At 39.2% G+C, this 6,349-nt stretch overlaps 1 pseudogene; it reads right to left on the bottom strand.

Moving 5' to 3' along the window:
- Positions 1-619: 619 nt before the first annotated feature.
- Positions 620-2,251, bottom strand: LOC147960575 (protein FAR1-RELATED SEQUENCE 5-like; annotated as a pseudogene).
- Positions 2,252-6,349: the final 4,098 nt, after the last annotated feature.

The raw sequence follows: 6,349 nt of genomic DNA on the forward strand, positions 1-6,349 counted from the left end.
ATTTGTTCCAGCCATTTGCTCTATAGGTGCTTGGTATTGTGCTACTGAAATGTCATTCTTTCCTCCCTATGCAAAAATAAAAACAAAACAAAACCAATGTTAGTTGAGTTGTTACTATATTACTCTATTTAATAAGTAGTCCGGTTAGACATGTGCAAGAGATTTACAGAATGATTTTGATTTTTGGGTACCGCTTTAGTTGTCTCCTTCTTCTTTTTATTTGGGTGCTGATTGTCAAGCCATGATTTCTTTCTTCTTGAATTTTTCTTTGGAATTTCCTTTTTCTTTAGGCAAGCATCCTTTAAACAATCGTCTGGTTCTTTAGATATATCTTCAGTTCTGCACGTAGTAGTACGAGCTTTCTCTTCAACTTGCTTCCTAAGATTCTTCAAAGCATCATCTACTAGTTTGATACACTCTTCTGATGTAACTGCCTGTGAAGCTATGCCAAGGAACTCGTGCATGAAAAACTTCAACTGTTGTCTATCTTCTGATCTAGGATCTTCCAAAACAATGTTTCCATGGCTGTTTTGTATAGTGCCGCTTCGCGCTTCTCGAGTCCATCGCTTCAAAATATAGTGTCCTGGAAGGTACTTAATATTCATGACATCAAGTGCTTTCAAAGCATGACTACACAATATACCAACTCTTTCAAATTGCCCACAATCGCAGAAAACTTTTTGCTCTTCATAATCAACTACAACTTTGCACTCTTCTTCATATGTGAATTCTGGGTCAAGACTTGCAATTGCAACAATATATGCATTGTGTTCCATCGATGGCTTGATGTATGCTGAGATGGATCTTTCATATTCATTCTGAAAATCTTCAAATATGCGTGGTGTGTAAACCTTGCTCGCTTGTATTACCATAGGAGTCCTCATTCTGACTCTAGGTAATTTTTTCCTAGACTCATATTCCTCATTTACCTCGTTATCTCTTTTCTCTTGCACAGCCCTCTCTACGTGCTTGAAAAACCGAAGGATGTCAAGATCAGACTTTAGATGGTCTTTCAAGTCACTGTTCAAGCTCTCACTTAATTGTGTGCTTCTCATGCCTATAGTGTAAGCATTCCTCATGTAACATCTTGCCCATTTCTCTTTTACTTTGTAGATGCTGTCCAACCAAGTTTGTGTATCCACATTGCTTCTGATGGCATTGAAAGCTTCTACAAAGGCTTCCTCTTCCTCATACTTGTACATGCAAGCACTAAATCAGCAAGTACATTTGGTCCCTCCTCGTCTTTTTTCTTATGAGGTAAGTGCCTGATGACATTTTGCATTATGTGAAAAGTGCATAATCCATGCCATGCTTCAGTAAATACCGCCTGAACTGCATTACCCATTGCTACATCTTGATCAGTAAAGATTGTTCTAGGTTGCTTCTTGTTATGCAATGATAGGAACGTGTTGAACAACCATTTGAATGACTCAAATGTCTCATCATATAAAAGTGCAGCACCAAAAATGACCATTTCTCTAAAATGGTTGAATCCAACAAACACACCGAAGGGTCTGTACTCTTTGTTTGTCCCAAATGTTGTATCGAAAGTAACAACATCACCGAAATGAGCATAGTCAATGATCATCTTTGCATCAGCCCAAAAGATATTCGCTATTTGTTCATCGCAATCTAGTTGCATATCATATTCAAATGCAGGATTCTCATTCTTTTTATCTCTGAAGTACTTAAGCATACTTCCAGCTTCACCATACATCAAGTCCCTTTGACGCCTGGTTCGCAAGTGGTTCTTGCGATCACGACATGTGTAGCCAAGGTTCAGTGGACCACCAACTTGTCGACTTGCTAACTCATGGGCTCTTTTAGGTACAATTCCTGAATCATCTGCTGTTTCAATTTCAAATGCTTGCAATGCCGAAATCTTCCGTTGTGACGGCATCAAGTGGCTTGTCCCAGGTAATTGCAAGACATGGTTGTGTTCAACAACTAACTCGTGCACCTCATAATTTTCTGCTTCTCGGACTATAGTGATTCCCATTCGAACATTGCAGCCGGTCCTTGTTTCTGCACGAGGACGCTTTGTATTATTATCCCTTTTGTCCTTTCTTCTGTAGCCTTCATTAGAACAAACATATCTTGCAGAAGTGATTACTCCGTCAAGTTTGCTCTTGTTTTCATAATTTACCCTTACATCAAAACCAGTATGACCTCCATAACATGTCCAAAAGTTCCAAGCCTCTTTTGTGGAATTAAACTTCATACCAATCTGAGGCATCCAACTAGGAACCACATTTGTCCTGCACAAATTAAGCATAACTTATTTGTTTCTCTGCTTACACTACAATCATAAGATGACATGGCCTAATAAGAATTGAATAAAATTATTGGTACCTGTTAGAACCTTCGTTGGTGGAGTTAATCATATTCTCCATTACACTTTGTGTTTTTTCTTTTATAATCTATGATAGCAAACTCAGTCCATGAGATCTTTGTTGCTGCCAACATGAATACAATTGAAACATATGTCATATACTTTGAGATTGACGTCTTTATTTTTGTTGCTACCATGTACTCCCTCCGTTCCAAATTACTCCCGCGACAAGTAATTTGGAACGGAGGGAGTACATCACAGGCACCTGTATATCATCTACAACTCAATATATCTTGTTCTTGTCCTAGCTACAAGGAGGACGATCAGGACAAAAGTAAGATAGAAGGGAAATCATCTACAACAGGCACACACCAACGTACCTTGGTCTTGTTCTCGCTAGAGAGGACGAGTGGGAGGAACAAGGGAGACGAGCAGGAGGAGGCGCCGAGGAAATTGTCAACACGTTCTGATTGGCCACAACGTTAGTTCAGCAGAAGCGAGATCTCTACAACACGTTCAGATCAGCATACCTTGGTCTCATTTTTTCTCCGAGGAGGACCATCAGGAGGAAGAGGACGAGTGGGAGGATTTTGGCACCAAGAAACTATCAGCTCGCTCTGTTTGGCGCCAGCGTTTATGTGTTTGGCGGCAATTGTACAACCGTGGGAGATTTTCCTCCGGACTAATAGGGATTTTTGTTCTAATTATTCATAGAATTAAGGGGGGAGAAAGGAGAGCCATCCGATTAAAATAGACGGCAGATGCTAGACGCTACAGCACGTGTACAGAGGAGCTGAACCCCCCACGAAGCGGCGCTTCATGTACTACTAGTGCAACCCTGAGGACGCTAGTTGATATAATATTTCATGGACCATTAACTTGAATTCTCGGTGTCTCCTTCTCCCACATCGGCATCTATATACACATGGCATTTGCTAATCTCATCAATTTGTGTTTTCATCAATCTCATCTCTCTGAAGGAAAAGAGATTTTGGTCGTGTGCCTACTTTGCTACTTCAGCAGTGTCACACATGTAAGCTATTGTTATGTGGGACAGCCTTGCACGCATTACAAACAACAATGAAGGTTGTGAAGCTCTAGTAAGGCCATTTAAATAGGATATACAGGCTATGCAAATCGGGGACATCATTCTAACAGGAGAGGATGGCACATGGATATTTTAATTCATGGAGATCTTGATGTCAACTTTGGTCTAATAAAGTACACACTTTCTTCCTAAATGTAAGATGTAATTTTGAACTGCCAAATCGTCTTACATTTAGGAACAGATGGTGTATTTGATAGCACTCTATAAATTAGCATATAACTCATGAACATCTAGCCTGGTGTGATTAACAATTTTAGAAGTCATTGGGCAAATCTCCCGGGCAAACAGACTGCAAAACATACACAGCGAACACGTTTGCGTACCGCTTACTCAGTACACTAATCTTGAAGAGTGCATTTACAGTATAAACAGAAATGGGCCAAACTGATGAGCAAAAAAAATGTTTATTTCCACTAAAGAATCGAGTAACCGCTTTCATGGTTGTATATGTTGCAAAGGATATAAATATGAAACTACCAAACCCCCATTTGGATTCTTGCACCAACCACAACCAACACAAGGGGAAGCCAATCAAAATTAATAGACAAAATGGACAGTACATTATTCTTTTACATTGACAAACACTACATGGTTGAATCAGCTCAGTCGACGAGAAGTCAGCGTGGACGATGCGGTCAGACAGACAGGACTGGACTATGGAAAGGGACCGGGCAAAGGATGCACAATCTTCACAGGTGCGCCTAAGTACTTACGGATGAAGATCGTATATGCTTATTCGCCTTGCAAACAGTAAAGTTGGCGCATATTTCCTGAAGCTGGACACAAGATTTAATACATCTAATTGTCGACTCCAACAGTTTATCTGAACAGCAAATGAAACAATTTTTGCAATGAAAGAAAGTCTGATGGGGGAAACTGAAAACATAAAGACCAGGTCGATCATATAGTTGAGTTTGCTACTTCGGTTACAAATACAAATTCATTCGGTTAAGTTTACCAATTTTTGAGTCAAATGAAAGAATGCACCAAGAACCACATTCTTATCACTGTATTAAATATTGTCCATATCACTTCAGAAATGACGAACAAAGCAATCAAGAACCATGGCAAGCATCAAGAACTGCACTATTATTAGTCTTGTCCAAGTCTCCCAAATTGCGAACTTTACTAATCCTGAATCCTAACAGGGATCCTGAACCATTTTTTTATCAGTGAGAGCATCAGTTGTTCTTTAGAAAGTGGTTAGTGTCAGTTGAATATTAATGGAAAAATAAATATGACTACATTATGTACGGTTCCAAACACATATATGAGAAATCAATAGTGATAACTCCAGAAAAGCCAGTGCCAGATCATTGCTTGGAGTCATAATTATCCACCATACTGCACAATGTAAGATCATATGACCACTAACTAACTAGAGCGGATATTGCATGAAAATCAAGTTCTCACATATTACCATGAGATAGCGAGTGACAATAGCATGGACTTTTAATTAACTTATGTTTTCGAACATGTAACCTAGTGTGATTAATTAGGAATTTTAGCTTATGTTAACATATAGTTTGCGAACATGTAATCTAGTGTGATTAACTAGGAATTTTAGCTTATATTAACATATAGTTTGCGAACGTGTAACCTAGTATGATTAACTGGGAATTTTAGCTTATATTAATAATTTTCAAAGTATTGTGCAAATCCTCGGATCAAATAGAGTGCTCAGATACGCAGCAAACACATGTGTGTACCGTTTACTCATATACCGATCTTCATAGTGCAATTTTATAGTATAAATAGAAATGAGCCAAGTTAAAGTGTGAAAGATGTTTATTCCCACTAAAGAATGGAGTAACCGCTATTCATGGTTGTATATGTTACAAAGGATGTAAATATGAAACTACCAAACTCCCGTTTGGATCCTTGCACCACCCGCAGCCAACAAAGGGTGAAGCCAAAATTAATAGGCAAAAATGGGCAGTACAATTATTTACTCCATCTGTTTCTAAATATAAGTATTTTTAGAGATTTCAATATAAACGACATACGGATGTATATAGACATACTTTAGAGTGTAGATTCACTCATTTTGCTCTGTATGTAATCTCTTATTGGAATCTCTAAAAAGACTTGCATTTAGGAACGGAGGGTGTATTTTACATTGACAAGCATGACACGTTGGAATATTGTTAGAAATCAGGTTCAGTCAACCCTCTATTCCTATTATGCAGTAGTGTTCAGCTCTCCTTTATGCTTGGGGTTGCGACCACCTTTTATTTCGTATGCATGAGACTAATACTCGGTCATATAACTCATGAACGTCATCAGTACCCTAATCATATAAATCTACAATAAAACTCTGATAGCTCTTCAACCTACCTTCACCCTAGGCCTGTATGGTTTGGCTGGGGTCGCGGACGCAATTTCCCGAGTTGCACCTAGTGTTAATGAGATAAAATCCATAACAAAATGCATATCAAAATTCTTAATAAATTGGGTTTGACTAGATATGCACAACATGGTAGTATAGGCAACCATATGTTGGTAACACATCTAATCTGTATATCCCTGGGCTGCAACCCTATCTTGTGAGATTGCATCCACGGTGTAGAATACACTCATACACCGTTGCTGGGATACATAACTCCCAAAGAGATTCATTCACCCAGCAAGCACGATTTGGCGGAATACTACTGCAACCATGCGCCCATCAAACGGCGCTTCATGGACTACTAGTGCAACCTTGAAGACGTCAGTTGATATAATATTTCATGGACCATTAACTTGAATTCTCGGTGTCTCCCTTTCCCACATCGGCATCTATATACACATGGCATTTGCTAATCTCATCAATTTGCCGTTTCCATCTCATCTCTTGGTCGTGTGCCTACTTTGCTACTTCGGCAGCGTCACACATGAAAGCTGTTGTTATGTGGGTCCGCTGGTGCACG

This window comes from Triticum urartu, chromosome 7A (assembly GCF_056163025.1).
Source record: "Triticum urartu cultivar PI428250 chromosome 7A, HENAU_Tu73, whole genome shotgun sequence".
Lineage (NCBI taxonomy): Eukaryota > Viridiplantae > Streptophyta > Magnoliopsida > Poales > Poaceae > Triticum > Triticum urartu.